Here is a 20,901-nt window from a genome sequence, read left to right as displayed (position 1 = left end):
TTTTCTTTTGCACTTTCGGATAGTTCTGTGACAAGCTTTTCTAAAATTTTGCTGTTAAGGTTTGTTGCGGTTTTTGTGACAACTTGACCTTCTGCAGAAAAGACTCTTTTTGAAGAAGCTGATGAACTTGGAATGAGGATAAATTTTCCTCACAACGGATGCCAGCTTTGGATAATGTGGTTCCATGCTCTTACACCACTGTAAAACATCAGTTTTTTTTGATAACAATGGAGATGAAAGTTATTTATCATTAATAATAAAAATTATCAACGTTTATTGAAAAAGTTAGGATGTTAATTTTATAAAGGACAAAGATCATGAAGAATATTATGTCAAATATTAAATTTTGGTTAGGGTTTTTTGAAAACGATAAATAAGATTTCGGAATTAAGGAGTTACGAAAATAGACTTTGATTCCGAATGTGATGAAACTTGTGCTTAAAGATAACTTTTCGGTCAGGTGTTATCCATAAAGTACGTACGCTTTTTTTTCGCCTACAACCCCCTCCCCTTCCCCTCCTCCCGCATTTGCCACACGCTTTTTTGAGTACCCTCTAACTCCCTAAAAGTACCTACGTTTTTAACCTATCAACCAAACATTTTATGATAATTTTTTTAATTTAGTGTCTCTATACTTTTATAATTGATCTACTTTCCTTCCCCCTCCCCGATCTAATATGCGCCATTTGCAGACCCCCTCTTCGTTTATTGGTTACTGGTTTAAAACAAATCTATTTGTAATATGTTTACTTTATTATCTTTTTTTTTATTTTAATGAATTTGTGTTCCCTTTGAGTTTGGAAACTTCAGTCGAGAAGACTACTCTTTTTTTTCTTTTTTTCTAATTTTTTAATTTTTTTTTTTTATGGTGGTTACGACTCTTTCTCCATTCTTTAATTCCGAAATACGGACCTTGACGAAGCTACTGTGCGGAGAAGTAGGTTGATATACATGAAACATGTTATATCTTTTATAATTGATTTTCTTTTTTAATGGAAAAAAAATAACTTTCGAAGTTAACTGAAAGTTAAATGAATTTTTGCGATTGTTGCCGAATTTAACTGAAAGCCGAATTTCAAATTCAAATTTTACACCGAAGTCAACTTTGCCTTTCAGTAAACTTCATAATCCAAAATATAGAGGTAATTTTCCATACGTACCAGACTTGCTTACTCTTTGTTAGACTTAAAATTGCCTGTTCCTTCTTTAGATCTTAGTATTAATTTGTACTATCCTTTGATTTGTAATGACTTCATCAGTCACAATCTTGACTTGGGGTATACTGACGCATCAATTCACCTATTTGTCGAGAAATCAGATTTGAATTCTCTGAACACTCTTTTATGTGCTTCCGCTTAGCACCTCTTCAATCTATCACCTTTTTTTTTGTTCTCTATTGTTCCCCTTCTGTTACCTTGATAATTAACTTGCTTCGTTTTCTAGAAAACCTTAATCATTTATCTACACTCCTTGGTTTGTATCTTGTCTCTGACCCTCGCGTATGTTCAGTTTTTCTTGTTTAAAACATTATTTGCAGAGTCACACAGAGATCTATTCTAGGGCCTTTATTGTTTATTATTTATATCAAAGATATTTACTTATCATCTAGTATACTAAACTTCAATCTTTTTGCTGACGACAATTCAATTATCTGACGGAAAAGCAAACAATATTCAGATACGTCATTTATATTATACGCTAAATGAGGCTTTTGAGTTATTCAAGGAAAAGCATCAGCACATAAAAATTGGACTCAGCAAATTTTGCGACCTTCGTCCACGCAATGTGAAATCAGTTACAAAATTTCCGCATAATGTTTGTGTTTGTAGTTTGCATGAAAATATGTAATTTGCCTTAGATACATTAACAAAATCAATTCAAGTGTCTTCAATCAAAGTTGGGTCTAAAATGTTAATAACTTTGTTTGGGAACCATCTTTTTGTTTCGTCACTGAACGTTGCGTCACTGAACTGATATTTTTTTTCTGTAAGATAAAACGATATAAAAACTTTGTTGTTTGTGGCTTTTTTTATGATTGCCTTATTGCCAAATGATTAAATTACAACAAAAAAATCTAGTTAGCCTAGCAAGAATTAAAATTTCACCGAAAACTTCATTTAAAAGTATGCTGACAAAAAACACTTTTTTCCGCGTTGCGTCACTGAACTCATGTTTTAATTTTTGCTATGTGTCAGTGTTATGTTAATATAATTGTGTTTAATTTATATCATAAAATTTAGATTCAAGATTGATTTATAGTAATAGAAAATTATTTTTGAGTAATAGAAAAATTTTTATTAAAAAAAAATCTCTCCGCATGACGTATCACTGAACTATGGAATTGGCCATATACAGTATCGTCGAAAAATTTGCGGTCTGGCTAAATAAAATTGAATTTTACTACTACTTCAGCTCTTCACTTCACAAATCCAATATGTTCAATATTCCAAATAAAAGATTATCATGTTTATTGTTACATTTTGAAAGAACATGCAAAATTTAATTTACGTACTTTAATTGTTTTAAAACCCACTATTTAAATAAAATCTTTAAATGAACCCTTTTATCCCCCCATATATTTATTATTTTAATTGCATTGGAATCAAATAAGACAAAAAAATACAAAAATATTATAATTTCAATATTACATCATTAACTATGCGCATAATTAACTCAAAAATAGCATATTTTCTAACAAGGATAACTAGTTGCAGAGTTTTCCAAATTAAGTGAAACTTTTCAAAAACCTTGCTTCTTATATGAACTGTGTGCTGAGTCAAAAATAAAACTAATGTTTTTATTTAATTCTCTGAATTTTACAATTTAGTATAAATCCCTAAAAAATGGCCCCATTGACCCAAATTTTAACTTGAATGGGATACCATAGTATATATATTTTTGACTCAGCACATTCATCAAACTAAGTTTTATCTCCGTAAAAAATTTCAAAGAAAAATATTGAACAAAACCAAAGATATCTTTGTTAGAAGGTAGAAAATCTTTAAATGGAGAAAAACGCATTGGAAAAAAAATATTCAAAAATAAAAATCTACAAATCAAATATATTTAGTACTTTTGACCAATGTCATTTAGCTCGGGAATAACTTAACAGTGTAGATAAGAACTTGGTTAAGGTACAGTAAAAATATGGAGAAAAAGTGCATATTAGTTCTGGAGAAAAAAAGTTCCAACTGTCACTAAGGCCGTTGCTAAGGAACTTTTGGATGTTTACTCCTTTTTAAGGAACAAAATTAGGGTAAACTTATAAATTTTTCTTCCATTGTTATATATTTTATTGTTTATAAAGGTTAAAACTTCCAAAAAACAGAAAGAAAATTTTTTTTTTTTAGACTTTCAATAGTGGGTAGCCACGTTAATGATTTTAATAAGCTCAAAAATTTGCGGACATACAAAATGTGCGCATGTCAAAATTTGCGGACAAACAAAATGTGCGCATGTCAAAATTTGCGGACATACAAAATGTGCGCATGTCAAAATTTGCGGACATACAAAAGCATTTTTCCTAAAAATAGCTATTTATTAAATAAACACTTTGTGAGAATAATTAAAAAACTTTATTTATAAGCGATTGAGGACAAGGGATATAAAAAAAGTATAATATCTCCAGTGAAAAAATTGATAGCTCGTAACACTAAGCAACAAAAAAAACCTTTTTAACAGCTATTGATTTAAATGAAAAAATACGTTTCATATACGTTTCAAATACGTTTCCATAAAACGCTTTTATGGAATGAATTGTAATATTTATACTACAAAACTTTGCTTACGACATGCAAATGTATTTGGAAGACTCCCAGCGTAAAAGCCATTGATTTAGCTGAAAAACTGAAACGTCCCAGAAGAACTAGCATTATTCTTTTTAGTGGTAAAAACAAAGTTTACGCAACTCGGATCAGATGGAATCGAGTTTTTTGACATCTAGTAGATACAAAGTATGCGGCCGTGGCGCAGTGGTTAGAGCGCTTGCTTTATAAGCAAGGATTCCAGGTTCGGAACGAGCTCTGGGTATATTTTCGCGTCACGGTAAGGAAACTTCCTGATTAAATGCACTTCCGCGGTGCTCTGTGACAAGACCGTTAGGTCTTCCTGGAGCACCTAAAAAAAAATAATAAGTACGATCACGAATTACAAATTATGCTAATTTATTCTGAAAATTTAAAGAAATATTGCACTCAATTCCTATTGATATTTGTATTAATTTAGTTGATCTTATGCCTCGTAGATGCAAACACGTTTCTGATTATAAAAGTTATCCTACAAAATAATGTGATTTTGCATTTCTAATAAATTTTGATCAAATAACGGGTGATGCGGAAGTTATCGGACAAAATAAAAACGTCAATAACTTATTTATAAATAAAAAAAAAAACCACTATTATATTTTTTTTAAATAAAGCATTTATCTTTTAATAAAAATATATTATTTTTTATATGAAAAAACACCACCATCTGCAATTGATCTCAATTTTGCTCTGACGCCTTTCATATGCGACTGTAAAAAGTTTAAATCAATTTCTTGTAGTTTTAGTTTAATGCGATCAATCAAAACTTGCTCTGTTGAAGCTTGCCGATCTCCCTCGTAAACCTTCTGTGCCAAATGTCCCCAAAAATTTTCAATTGGTCGTGCTTGAGGCACATTTGGGGGATTGGATTCTTTATCAACGTAATAGACATATTGGTCCATCCAATTTAGAAAATCTTTAGAATTATGAGAACTTGCTAAATCTGGCCAAAATAAATAGTTTCATAAATAAAATAAAGTCTCCATGATACTTGTGAATAAATGGAAGAAGTCGTTTTTCTAAACATTCATTAATATAGGTTGATGAATTGATCGCTACAGCCTTGGAAGTGCGAAACAATGGCTTGGACATACCACGGTCAGATATGGCTATCCACATTAATAATTTTTTTGGAAATTTCTCTTTTCCTATAAAACGAACACTTTCTGGGCATGTCTTTTTGTTGTTTGTGTAGTATCCAGAATTTCCAGGTATGTTGTCCCCTGCAAAACAAAAGTATTTTTTGTCATCGATGACTAGAAGCGATTTTGTGTTATAGAGTTGGTTAACTAGTTTCCTGCTTTTTTTCTTTGCCTTTACTTGTTGTTCTATAGTGTATTTTGGAGTCTTTTCACGTTTTCTATATTAAATATTCATTTTTTTAAACTGACGACCAATTGTCGATTGATTTACACCGAATTTAATACCTATTTTTCTCTGACTGACCCCTTTTCGATTGTTGACAAGTCTCGTTAATTCGGCTTTCTTTTCGCTAGTCCAGGATGTCGGACGACCAGGGTTTCAAGTCTTTTTAGTTTATCATATATTGTACTTCGAGCAAATCCTTCCTTTTCAAAATGATTTACGATTTTTTTTTTTATATATATTAGGTTTATTTACAAAAAACATTTTTAGTCGCTTTCGAAAAAATTCTCGTTCAGCTGCATTTAACCTCATTTTAAATAATTGTGTTTCAAATAATAAAGTTTATATTTTATAGAACGTTTATGCCTACGTATAAAACCACAAAAACTAATTATTATGCTCAAATAATGAAATTAATAACTTCCGCATCACCCGTTATCGCTAAAATATTCCTTCTTTTTTAAATATAAACGCTTTGTCCGCAAATTTTGACCTTACCAACAAACGTTATTATTTTAATCGCTTAAAATACATTAATTAATTTAACAATATTTGTTTAAACCATAATTATAAACATAAAATCCTTTTAATTGGTATATAATAAGTTGGCTTTAGCAAAGTTTGTGCTGAAATATAGATAAAAATCAAATTTTTATATTTTGTTCACAAATTTTTGGATGTACTGTATGTTGGTACTCGTTTTTTTTTTTTGTAGTTATTGAAGTGCTTACAGAAGTCCTTACGATCTTATCACAGAGTACCGCAGAAGAGCATTTAACTAGATGGTTTACGCCTCCTTTCTTACCAAAGTCGCTTATTGGGCTAGAGCTGGCGTCGAACATCAGGCCTCTGGGCTCTGAGCTACAACTTACCACTGCGCTACGGGTGATAAGTATTGAAAATATAGTTCACATACGTATAAAAAAACTAGATAATTATATTTTTCTATTTGTTATTTTTTTTTGTATTTAAAAATAATATTTGATGTCGTCCACAAATTACGTCACGCAATTGGAGTTGGGTTAGCGATTTTATGACAATTTGTTACAGGGGGAGGAAGGTAATCAGTTTTGAGACAAAATAAATTTTTTTTTCAAGTTTCAAAACTAGAAAATCTTTTCTATTGATTAAAAGAGTGCTTAGCCTAAAACGTAAACCCTCATTTAATGTACATTCGACTGTGGCTACTCCAATTTAACATAAATTGGAATTAACTTTTTAAATCGACTTAATTTTGGGTGGAAGTAACATTTTATAAATTGACTTAAATTTTAGTCTATTAATGTATACCTCAATGGCTTTATTAGCCAATGCTATAGCCGATATATCATCGATGGAAAAATAATTAATAATAATATAATTACGCAAAATAAATAATGATATAATAAATATTAAACAACAATAACAGTACAATACACATTAGTATAAAATATTATTATGTAGTAATGTAATAACCTGCACCCAGAGGCGTAGAAAGAATTTTTTGGTGTTCGAGATAAGTAACTTCCAGACATGGAGCAAACTCCAAACATTTATATGTTTATACTTATGTCAAATAATGAGGGTTTGCAAAAAATTGCGATGATTGGAGGCTGGGAACAAAAAAGCCCTAAAATTTTCGCCTCCCCTGCCCCAAACGTGAGAGCAACAAGTTGATGAAGTATTTTTTGTACTATTCTTAACTAGACTTATATTCATCGATAAATTTTAAGTTTCATAGTATTATCTATTAGTGTTTAAAAATTATTACCATATAAAATTTGCAACCCCCTCAAATTGAGGGGGGTTTAAACTTTATATGGTCATAATTTTTGAACGCGAAAATATTTTAAAATGAAATCTAAAATTTATCGATGAATATAAGTCTAGTTAAGAATAGTACAAAAAATACTTCATCAACTTGTTGCTCTCACGTTTGGGGTAGGGAGGGGGCAAAAATTTTGGGGTTTTTTTGTTCCAAGCCTCCAACCATCGCAATTTTTTGCAAACCCTCATTATTTGACATAAGTATAAACATATAAATGTTTGGAATTTGCTCCATGTCTGGAAGTTACCTATCTTGAACACCAAAAAATTCTTTCTACGCCTCTGCCTGCACCGTATATATATAATATATAATATACTTAAATCTCTCAATCTATATCATACTTATACTCTAAGTATATATATATGAATAACCATTTGTTTATACATACAAATGTATTTGAATATACATTTAAGTAAATGCATGCATTGAGAAAACTGTAAGTATTTTTTAATAACACATATAAGTTATTATGAAACCTTAAGTTTTCTTAATTCCATATTCTTAGTTTTATATTATTATATACATATATTTCGTCAATAAACAATCATTTAACAATTTTTTTTGTAAAAACTAAAAATTAAATCTTTAAATTCTGACAGGAGCAAGTAGAAGACGATAGTCTTATCACTCTGCTCCAATGTTCGTGAAAATTTCAATAAAGTTTTACGTATTAAGTTCCTAAAATATACTTTATATAAGTTTTATATATATTACAAATTTTGTACATATTACAAGTTTTATAGATATTATAACATATTAAAGTTCATAAAATATACATAAGCTGTAAGATGCATATATACGTGTTAACAAATCAATAAATAAGTGCTTTTAAAAATACAAAAGAATGTTTTATTATTTTTTTTTTATTTTTTTTTTTTTTTTTTATTTTTTTTTTTTTTTTAGTATTGTATTTGCCGATTGAAAATAATTTACACTCGTAATTTATAAAAACAAATATTTACATGACTGGGGCTTGAAGAAGACAAAATTCATCTTATCATTAAGCCCCCCCTAAAAAAATGCATATTCATCAAATAAAATGTTTTAACAAAATGCAAAAAATAAAATATATAACGTTTAAAATATTTAGTAATTCAAAGAGTATTTATATTTAAGAACTGATTAGTAAAATAAGATGATATATAAGTATTAATATTACAAAAAGAATTTACAATAACTTTTTTTAATAAAAATTGAAATTATAAAATTTTACAATATTTTTAGTAATTAGTATTTCAAATAATAAAACTTAAAAAAATCGTTTGTAAATTCAAAACTTATAAGATAAGAAATACATTTACAATAGCAGACTATTGTTTAGAATATTAAATATAATATTAAAGAGTAATTAGTAGGTTAATTTTTGTTTTTGTTTGCTAGTTTAAAAAGCTTTTTAGAAGAACTTTAATTCATTTTCATGTATCATCAGTAATTGCTTAAGTTTTGTTTTAAACTGGTTTAAAGAATAATTAGATTTCAGCTCATTATTTAATATTGTATTCCACAGCTTAGGACCTCGGTTAGCAATTGAGAATTTGGTTGCTGAATAATGTGTTTTGGATTGAATGTAATTGTTTTTTGAAAATCTGGTAGGGTATATGTGGTTTATTTTTTCAAAAAGTGAATTAAATAACATTGGTGATATTTTTTTATCAAGTTTAAACATGAAGATAAGAATATGGTAAAGGTTTAGTTTATATACATTTAGAATATTAAGTTTATTAAATAATGTTTGAGTGTGAGAGAAACGGTCTACGTTTGTAATTATCCTTATAGCCTGTTTTTGTTTACTAAACAGTTTTTTTACTTTTGTTGCGTTTGTGCTGCACCAAGCAACGTTTGCATAATTTAAGTAGCAATGAATTAAAGAAAAATATAAGTTTTTTAAACAAGATAGATTTAAAAACTGCTTGGCTTTATACAAAACACCTATATTTTTTGATATTTTATTTTCAATTAGACCTATGTGGTCCCTCCAGGTTAAATTTTCATCCAGAACCACACCTAAAAATTTTATTGATTGCTCTCTTTTTAATAATGCGTTATCAATAAAAAGATCAGGAAGTTTTAATGGAATATCTTGTTTTTTATGAAGACGATGGAACAAAGTGTATTTGGATTTATTGATGTTCAAAGATAGTTTGTTTGATTTGAACCATTGGGTTAATTTTTCAAGTTCTTTGTTTACTGTTTGAAATAATTTACTGATATCTTTACTAGAATAAAACAAGTTTGTATCATCTGCAAACAAAATTAAGTTTAAAATGTTAGAAAATTTATATAAGTCGTTAATATAAACGAGAAATAAAAGTGGTCCTAAAATTGATCCTTGAGGAACACCACAGGTGATTGACTTATATTCCGTTTTTCCGCTATCATATGAAATAAACTGCTTTCTATTAGACAAGTAACTATCAAACCAGGACAAATTAGTATTTATTATACCATAACTTTTCAGTTTGGATAGAAGGATTTGATGATTGACAGTGTCAAAAGCTTTACTTAAATCGATAAGTACACCTAGGGTATACTTGTCATCATCAAACCCTTTAAATATATCATGAACAAGGTGAGTGATTGCATGATCAGTTGAATGACCAGATTTAAATCCAAACTGTTTATGAAAAAGAATATTATTAACATTTAAAAAGGAATATAGTCTATTATACATAACCCGCTCTAATATTTTAGAAAAACAAGAAAGAATTGAGATTGGTCTATAATTCGTAACATCGGAAGGATCACCTGATTTTAACACTGGAACGACTTTTGCAATTTTTAGGTTATCTGGAAAAACGCCTTGTTTTAGAGATAAATTAAAAATATGTAGTAATGGAATTGTAATTTGTTTTATTGATTTGATAATGACATTACTACTTATATCATCAAATCCTAAACTTTTATTGGGTTTTAATAAAGAGACTGCGTCTAGTAATTCTTTTTCTGTAAGTTTATAATTAGACATAACATTAAGGTTGGTTGAGGTTAAGTACGAACTAAAGTGTGATTGAGTAGTTGCTATATTAGATGATAAAGTAGGACCTATATTTACAAAAAACTGGTTAAGTGTTTCAGCGACTAAGGATTTATTTACAATTTGTTTGTTATTAAATTTAAGATTTAGAGGAAGTAAATTTCTGTATAAGCTTTTTTTTCCAATTACCTCCTTAATAATATGCCAAGTTTTTTTAGAATCATTTTTGTGCTTTATTAATTGTTCAGAATAGTAACGTTTCTTTGAGCGTTTTAAAATTGACTCAAATAGCCGTTTATAGTTTATATAGGTAGTTTCATTTTTAAGAGTTCTTTTTTTAAGAAACTTGTTATATAAGCGTTGTTTTTTTTTTTGAAGATTTAAGAATGCCCTTCGTGATCCAAGGGTTTAAAAGTGTTTTTGTTTTGATTACTTTAGTAACTTCTGGGAATGCCTTGTTATAAAGATTAAGAAACTCTGTTAGAAAAATATCATACGCTTTATTGGCGTTTAGATTTAGTTTTAGGGTGTCCCAGTTAACACAGGATAGAAGCTTATAAAAATGACTAATAGAAGTGTCGGTTATTAAACGTGTTTTAATTATTTTTTCCCGTTCATTTTGGGCATTATATATGCATTTTTGCGATAGGATAAAAATCGGAAAGTGATCAGACACGTCAGTTGTAAATATTCCTGTTCTTATATTTTTATTTATAAATTCATTTGTTATAATTTGATCTAGGGATGTTGAACTTTCCTTAGTTATTCGCGTTGGTTTATTGATTAGTGGAATATAGCTATTTTGAAAAATGGTGTTAAAAAAGTTTTTAATATATATATTATTTTCATAATCTAATATATTGAGATTGATATCACCAATAAAATATACAGCTTTATTCATAGACGATTTATTTTTAATTACTTTTTTAATGTGGTTTTCAAATACCTTAATGCTTCCTGAAGGCGGTCTGTATAAACCATGAATGACGATATTTTTTGAGGTTTTGTTAATAATTTCAATACATAACGATTCGTAATCGGTAGTAGTTGAACTTAAATTTGGTTTAACTTTGAATAATATTGAGTTTTTTATGTATATACACAAACCCCCACCTTCCTTATTAGATGCTCTAACTTGATGAATTACTTTATAATTAGGTAATTGAAAATTAGAATTGTTTTCAATGTTTTTATCTTTACACCATGTCTCACTTAGACAAATTATTTGAAATTTAATGCCAATTTTATATAAAAGTTGTTTTAATGACTCAAAATTTTTTTGAATACTTCTAATATTAATATGAAGCATTGAAAAATAGTTATCCTCCATTCCATTAACAATTTTTTTAGAATTTGGGTCATAATATAAAGGGTTAATATTTTTAATTATTTCATCATTATTATAAAAATTAATATCAGGATCCGAATAGTTGTTTAATAGTATTGACTTTTTTGATACAAATGAATTAAAATTTATGTTTGTTAAAACAGTTTCATCAGCCATTTTAAATCAGAAATAACTTAAAGCAATATTAAAATTCAAAAAGTAATATAAAAACGTAAGAAAATCATTTATCATTATTTTTTTTTTTTATAAATTCTCTAACAATAAGCTTATCGTATATAACAACGGAATACTTACCATTTATCCTGTGCAATTTGCTTTCTTCAAGAAGTTTCTTTCTTATTGTGGAAGTTTCCAGCGAAAAATCCTCGTTGATATAAATTCCGGATCCTTTCAGTTTATTGGCATTTTTTAGGATTTTTACTTTGTCTTTATGGTTAAGTAACTTAACTACAATTGTTCTTGGATTTTTTTTTTCAATAATGCCAGTTCTATGCGCTCTTTTAAATTCTATTTAAATTTAATAAATATCGTTTAACTGTTCTTTTAAATAGTTCAATTGAAGTTATGTTTTTCATGTCTTCATTCAGGATATAGTTCCACAAACGTGGTACTCAACATGTAATTGAGAAGTCTGAATTTGCAAGGGATGTTGTAGGGATAAGAAAATTGCCAATGAAATATCTTGTAGAGTATTTGTGATTAATTAAGGTGAAATGAGGCTGAAAATAGGAAGCATGTTGTTATGAGTTTTAAACATAAATATCAAACTTTGATAGATGTTTAGTTCATAAATATTTAAAACATTAATTTTTTTAAATAAATGCTCAGCGCATGCATATCTACCTGCATTCAAAATTAACCGGCTCGCTTGCTTTTGTTTGCTATACTTTTTTTTTTAAAGAAGATGAATAATTACTTGCATACGCTATATTGCAATAACTAATGTGGCTATAAATAAATAAAAAATGCAAGCTTTGAAGAACATTATATTCAAAAGGTGCTTTGTTTTGAAAAAGATCCCGAGAGCTTTTGAAATGTTGTTTTTCACTAATTAGATATGATTTTTCCAATTTAAATGATCGTCAAATATTATACCTAGGATAGGATTTTCATTGAATGAACTCTTTTTACTTTAATGTTGTTTGTAAATAAATTAGGAAGTTTCAGGGGTATGTTATCAGTTTTTGAAGGTTTTGCGAACAGAATGTATTTAGTTTTATCAATGTTTACGGACAGTTTATTGGCTTTAAACTAGTCATTGAGATTTATTAGCTCTGTGTTTGCAGTAGAAAAAAACAAATTTTAAATTAGACCCCGAAAAAAAAAAATTAATATCAGCAGCAAAAAAAAACAAAATTAAGGAATTTAGAGGATAAGTGGATGTCATTAATGTGTAAGAGAAACAGCAGAGGATTAAGTATCAAACCCCGAAAGAAACCACAAATAATAATTTCTAACTGCGTACAAGTTAAATCATACGTTACACATTGTTTACGATTTTGTAGATAAGACTGTAGCCATTTTATATTAGAATTTTAAATTCCATAATTTTTTAGTTTATAGAGGAGGATTTCGTGATCGACAGTGTCGAATGCCTTCGATAAATCAACAAAAACTCCAAGTGTATAATTATTGTCATCAAATCCTTTCAAAATATTGCTAGCCAAATCCATCACTGCATGCTCAGTGCAATGATTTCTCCGAAACCCAAACTGTTTAGCATATAAAATATTGTTTTTATCAATGAAATTATATATTCTATTATACATAATACGCTCGAGAACCTTTGAAAAATAGGAAAGAATTGAGATGGGTCTGTAGTTTGATTCTAAAGAATCGTTGCCGTTTTTATAAATTGGAATTATTTTAGCAAGTTTTAATTGATCAGGAAAATCCTCGTTTTTTAATGAAAGTTTAAAAATAATGAAAAGAGGCAATTTAATAATATCAAAGATACTTTTCAAAACAGTTGCATTAATTTCATCAAAACCTGAATTTTTATTTGTCTGAAGCAAGTCAAAAGCTGAACGAAATTATTCAATGGAAAGTTCCGAATTGTCCATAATAAAATCTGATTTTTTCAAAAAAAACTGGAATGTTTTGCTACTTGGAGAGATTTCCTTGGCTAAATTTTCACCAACATTTATAAAATTATTCAGTCTCTCAGCAATTTTTTTTTTTTTTTAAATTTCACCTTTATCAGTTTTCAGTCGATTCGGGAGGTTGCTAGATGTAATTTTTGTTTTCCCGGTTATTTCTTTTATTATAGTCCAAGTTTTTTTTAGCGTTTCCAAATAATTTCTGAAGAAGACCAGAATAGAAGTTTCTTTTAGATTGTTTTTTTATTTTTTCGAAATAATTTTTGTATTTTTTATATTTAGTTTTGTTTTCATAGTTTTTGTATTTTAAAACTTTTTCGTAAAACTTTTTCGTATAGTTTTTTTTTTTTTTTTTTTTTGTGATGATTTTAAAAGACCTTTAGTCATTCACGGGCTATGCACACTTTTGGATTTTATAATTTTCTGAATTTTAGAAAAAGCTTTATCATATTTTCTTGTAAAGACGCGAATAAAAAAATCGCATAAAGAAAGCTACGTGTGTCATTGTAATCATTCAATAATTCCCAATTGAATTCATGGAAAAGCTGTCTAAAGATCGCAATCGAGTCTTTGTTTACATGCCTTATGTATACTGTTATTTAGTATTTTAATATATATATATTTTTTTATTATTATTATTATTATTCAGTGATCAAATACAAATACAATAATCTATTTATAATTTGATGAAGAGGTGCCACACCAGGCCCCCTATACTGACGAACATGGAGATACAGAAGCTACAGACAAAGCAGCAATTGTATCTATAAAGTTACTTTCTTATGTTGTTTTTAAAAGCGTTAATGGATTGAGCGTTCTTTCTTGCGAAAGCGCATTCCATGGGGCGACAATTCTATTTGAAAAAAAGTTATACCGCTCCTCGCAGTTTTTTACCATCTGACGTTCTAGTTTATGGTTATGGCCTCTTAGAATATACTTATCTTTACTTTTTGAAATTTTTTGCGGGACGACAAAACTAACAAGCTCGAGTTTACGAGCGATTTTGAATTGCTCGATAAGATCTGCTCTTTTGCGGCGTTCTTCATATTATTTAGTTAGTATTATTTTTTTTATTTAGTATTATTTTATTAGTATTATTTTTTATTTATTTAGTATTATTAATTTTATTTAGTATTTAAGTTATTTAGTATTTTAATATTATTTAGTTAAGAGAATGTATGTCAATAAAACAGAAGTTTTTATTTATAAGTAATAATAAAAAACAAAAAACAAAGATTAATCAAAACATAGAATTTAATTGCGGGTATTTTCTCTACCCACTTCTTTAAGTACTTCTCTTGGTCTTAACACCTGATAACTAAAAAATAAGACAAAATTTAAATCAATTTATGTTAGCTATTCATAAGCATGCAATTGAAATAAATTAGTATATAGGGAATTTAATACTCTATTAAAGTTATATTATAGTTTTAAAATATTAATTAAAATGGCTCCGTATAAAACAAGTTTGCATGAAGACCTAAGAAAACGCATTTGCCAATTTAGAAATTCACATCTGGAAAAGCCAAAAATCCTCACAGTAAAACACTTTCTAGATGAAGGAGCATCGAAAGCGACCATATATCGTGCTCTAGAACGTGTTCTAGAACGTGACACTGCGTAACAAATTTCATCAATTTTTTAAATCGAACTTAAAACTTAATTAAGAAACTATTTATTAAAAAAAAAAGAAGTTTGAATTCATTCATCATAACAATTTTTGTTACTGATAGGTTTTAGAGTCCCTGGTAGCTTAATTTGAGTCAAAAAGTTAAAATTCAACTTTATAAAGTTTTTCGTATTTTTTCTAGAACGGACTATCAACTAGGAACGACTATCAACTAGGAAAATCAACTAGAAAAAGGAACGACTATCAATTAGGAAAAATTAAATCACAGCAGTCAAGTTTTCTAATTACAAACCGTGGTCCATCAGTATGGAATCGTTTCCAAAATAAAAATATTAAAGACCTAAAAAGCATTTCATCGTTTAAACAACAAACTAAAATGCTTCTCCTTAATTATTAATTTTTTATTTTTTTCTTCTTCTTATGTGTTTTAATTTTATTAAATTTTTTATTTTTCTTTAAAAATTAAAATGTTTTTTTATTTTTATTTCAATGAGTGACTAAAGGGGCTCTATGAAAAGGTTGTGATGATAAACGCATCATCCTTACCTTCTTTGAGTCCCTGACTGATTATAACAGTATATATATATTATAAATTAAAAATATTAAAAACGTTTTTTATAAAGGTTTTTTATGTTTACGATGTTATTTATTTTATATAAAAAATTGTAATATTGTTTAATCAGCGAAATAAAAATTAAATAAAAATAATTAAAAAATAAAAGAACGTGTTGACAATAATTTAGGCTATCAACGAAAAAAAGGAAGCGGTCCAAAGGCAAAAAAAAAATGGACAAAAGCACATAGACCAATTGAAAAACCGCTAAAGCTAATTATTATAATAAACTACTTGATAAGTGTCAAACAGATTCTAGGAAAACATGGCAATTATTAAATGAAATTATTGGTAAACCAAAAATAACAAACCGTGCTTTCCTAAAACTATAAAAATTAACCACAAAACAATTCATGATGAAAACGTCATTGCAAATGAGTTTAACAACTTCTTTGTTAATATAGGATCTAAACTTGCATTCCAAGTTCCTAGTGCAAATAAATCTTTTGATAAATATTTAGATTGTAATAAAAATGAATTGAATAACGAAAAACTAAACATGTTAGAATTTAACAATGCTTTTAAAAGCCTAAAATGAAACAAAGCAACCGGAATCGACGACATCAATAGCAACATTATAATTAACTGCCAAAACGAGCTTAAAGTTCCTTTATTTAAAATATTTAAACACTCCTTAGAGGAAGGTATCTTTTCTGAAAAACTGAAAACTGCCTAACTAAAACCTATTTTTAAATCAGGAGATACAAGTGAAATAGGCAATTACAGACCAATATCAATACTTTCTACATTCTCTAAGATACTTGAGAGAATTATGCACAATAGAGTATATACTTTTTTTAAAGAAAATAATTTTATTTACTCCAAGCAATTCGGCTTTCAAAAAAATACATCAGCTGAACACGCAATCCTTCACCTAGTTGATGAAATAAAAAACTCTTTTACAAACGGAGAAGTTACATTAGGTGTATTCATAGATCTCTCTAAGGCTTTTGATACAGTCGACCACAAAATATTATTATCAAAGCCTAATATGTATGGCATAAGGGGTAGAACGAACAAATGGATAGAAACCTACTAAGATAAACGTGTGCAATCTATATACTATGAGGATAATAAACTCTCTAATCCTTCTATATTAAAGTGTGGTGTTCCTCAGGGTTCAATACTTGGGCCTTTGCTTTTTTTAATCTACGTTAACGATCTCTATCGGGTATCAAAAAGAATTTCAACTATAATGTTTGCTGATGATAGCAACTTTTTTATCTCCGGAAAAATTATAAACGAACTGTGCGTAGAAATGAATCAAGAATTAGAAAAATTTTCTGAATGGTTTAGGGCAAATAAACTTTCTATTAACTTAAGTAAAACGAAGTTTTCTTTATTTCATCCTTCTTATAAAAAAAAAGAAGTTGAATCTTCTCTTCCAAAGTTGTTTATTGAAAATAGAGAAATAAGTAGGGATAATGTTACTAAATTTTTAGGTGTTTTTATTGACGAAAATCTAAATTGGAATAAACATATCGCCTATTTAGGTAGTAAAATATCTAAAAGTATCGGAATAATATACCGATCACGCCATTTATTGAAAAAGCCGCTACTCAAACAAATCTACTATAGCTTTGTTCAAAGTTATTTAAATTACGGTAATACAGCATGGGGTAGTACCTATAAAAGCAAACTAGAACCTCTCTATCGTAAACAGAAGCATGCTATACGAGTAATTAATTTTAAAAATAAAAACGAACACACAAAGCCTCTTTTTGAACAGATGTCTTTACTAACATTGTTTGAACTAAATATATATATAATGTTCTAAGTCTTATGTATAATAGTAAAATGCAAAAAACTCCTTCAATTTTCTATAGTCTTTATAAACAAAAGCCCGAGTATAAATACCTGTTGCGCACAAATAGTACCCTTTTTGAGCCTTCATGCAAAACTAAGCTTGTGCAATTTAAAATTACTTATCGTGCACCTCATATCTGGAATAAGTTTTTATTACTTTATCAAAACATTATTAACCTTGAAAACTTAAATGGCTTTAAAAAAACTATTAAAAAGAGTATTTTAAAGTATAAAAATTCACTTACTGATTTTTTCTAAATTTGTTAACTGCTAGTTTCTTATATAAACTCTTTAATTTTTTAATATACTTTAATATATATTTCAAACATTGCGTTAGCAATAAACGTGGTAGTATTAAGCAAAAGTAACGATACATGTTTGTATAACTGTTATCTTACACTTTAATACAATTATAATGTAACAATTTAACGTAAAAATTTTGTAAATATTTTAATTTTTCTATACGTATATATATATATATATATATATATATATATATATATATATATATATATATATATATATATATATATATATATATATATATATATATATGACAATGTAAAGCGGTTCTTGATGATAAGACCTTTTGGTCTTCTGCAAGTTTCCCGCGTTCTTCTTACACTGTAAGTTACAGTACAGTATTACAGAAGTTTGTTTATTATTTATGTTTGTGATTTTTTCTTATATTTATATGTATATTCAATCTTAACGAATCTTTTTTATGTAATCACGAAAATGTATACTATGGAACAAAATAAATTAAAGAAAAAAAAAAAAAAAAGGGTATTTGATCAACATCACGGTGTTTCACAACGTCAAGTAGCTCGAAGATTCGATTGTGACCAATCGTATATATCTAAAACTCTTAAAAGCAAGGCGAATATTAGATATTACAAGAAGAAAAAGATTCCACATCGAAGCGAAAGCTAACTAGCTCGAATCAAACCTTTGTGTCGGCATATATATCGCAATTTTAAGAACTTTGATTTTGTCTTGGATGATGAATCATATTTCACATATGTGATTACAACATTGGCTGGCAACGATGGCTTCTATTCTAGCGACGTGTCATCTACAACTAGCGTCAAATTCAAAACGTCAAATTTAAACGTCATATTCAAAAAAAAAGAAGAAGTACGAGGAAAAGGTGCTAGTCTCTTAGATTATATCGCCCAAAGGGACTTCAAAACTAATGTTTTTTGAAAGTGGCCAGGCAATCAACAAACAAGCATACATCGGATGTTTCCGCAAGCCGGTAATACCCTTGATTGATGAACATTATAAAAATAAAGAGTATTTGTTCTGGCCAGATTTAGCTAGATCGCACTATGCAAATATAGCGGTTTCTTTTCTCGATCCAATAACATCAAATGCCTGCCAAAGGTAAAAAATCCACCCAATGTACCAGAAGCTCAACCGATTGAGGACTTTTAGGGTCAGTTGAAACGCTTAGTCTACGAGGATAATTGGCAAACAACAAGCATTCCTCAACTCAAACGGCATATCATGAATTGTCCTAACAAAATGGATCCGGAAGTGGCAAAACGTTATGCCTCAATGACTTCAGTTTGTCTAGGTCAAATTGCTTTTAATGATGTTATTGAAAACCAATTAATATAGTTTTTTAAATATTATATAACTGTTTATAAATTTATTTTAAATTAAATTTGATAGCTATGTAACTATGGCTATAATAACAATTTTAAAGTTGTCTCATTTTTTAGTCATCAGGTGTTATTATTATATAATTTTAGGATAGTTGATTACCTCTAAACATTACTGGTTTCAGACAAAAGTTTTAAACTTTGTTTCAATTACAGGAGTAATCTGTTGAGTTTTAGATGACTTTACCTAAGTGTGTGAGACAATACTATAAATGGTGTTTACTAATGTATATATAATTATTGGAAAGAAAAAATCAGAACTAGGAACAACTTATCCTGGGGGTCACTCTCGTCAACAGTGAATAATTTTAAACTAAAAAACCGCGTTCCGCCGATGCCACTGTTATAGGTATTGTTAATAAAATTTGCGAAACAGTTATAACATTTGGAAACATGTCTTGTAATCTGGACTATTTAACTTTAATAGGAGTTCTGTTATCTGGTAACACATGTGCCAATGATTTCAGTTCAGTAAATAAATTAAGTACCTCAAACTTAGATTCGGATAAAGTAACAAGTTGTGAATCATCAGAAACAGAAAGTATCAAACTTAACTTCATGCACTGCTCTCGTAAATTTTCATCAGAGCAATATTTCAAACCCAAAAAAATTTTTTTTTTTTAAATAGGTTATATACATTTAATACATATATATATATATATATATATATATATATATATATATATATATATATATATATATATATATATATATATATATATATATATATATATATATATATATATATATATAATTTACCATAAAAGTATTTTACCATAAAAGTTCTAAATAATATACACAGTTATAAATAAAAGTACCTGATTACATCATCCATTGAGTGAATTTAGTTTTTCAGTTTATATTTGAAATTGGGAAATATGTAAGGCATAACGAAATTGGAAAAAACAATTTTATTCCAATGGTATGGTACACGATATGTAATACAAAACTTGGTTCGACAATATGAACTTGGTTCATATATTATTTATTTATTATTCAAATTATTATTTCTAAGTGTATATTAATTTATTGGTACAGAAGAGATCTTTAAAAATGGCTAATGATAAGTTATTTTTCCACATGTACATAAAGTATTAAGCATTAATAAGTATAAAACATTAGGCTCATATACATTTCAATTTAACTTTCATTTCAACATTCGATTGCGGAGCGATAAATGAAATTAATTTCATTTATCAGTTATCGCATTATTTAAATAAGTATGAATAATTAATAAAGTTGACATTTTTTTTACATAAATATAGTCCGGCTTTTTATAAAATTCCAATATTTTTAGAAATTTCTGCGCCAATATAGTAAATATGCATTTTCCATGTGATGCTTTCATCAAGAACTTCGTGAAAAGTCTTTTTATTTCAACATCATCAATAAAAAAATTGTAAATAAGCTTTTTTTTGAGACTGGATTGAAAAGTACCCAGTTTGTTTTTTTAATATTAAGAGTTAGTTGCATTTAAACCATTTGGATATACTTTTAAGTTCATCATTTATAGTATAGAAGAGCTTGTAAACATCACTATCGGAAAGGAATAAGTTAGTGTCATCAACAAACCTGATACTCACCAAATTCGAGGTCATTTATATAAATCAAGCACAATAGCGGTTTCAAAATGGAACCTTGTGGAACACCACATGAAATATTTAGAAACTCATTTGGATAGTCATTGTTGCTGAAAACAAAGTGTTTACCGTTAGATAATTAACTTCTGAGCCAGTTTTATAACTTTGTAATTTATTCTATAATACTTTAGTTTTTGTACCAAAATTTC

The sequence above is a fragment of the Hydra vulgaris genome, chromosome 15, assembly GCF_038396675.1.
Source record: "Hydra vulgaris chromosome 15, alternate assembly HydraT2T_AEP".
In the NCBI taxonomy this organism is placed as follows: Eukaryota; Metazoa; Cnidaria; class Hydrozoa; order Anthoathecata; family Hydridae; genus Hydra; species Hydra vulgaris.
This window is presented reverse-complemented; position numbering follows the sequence as displayed.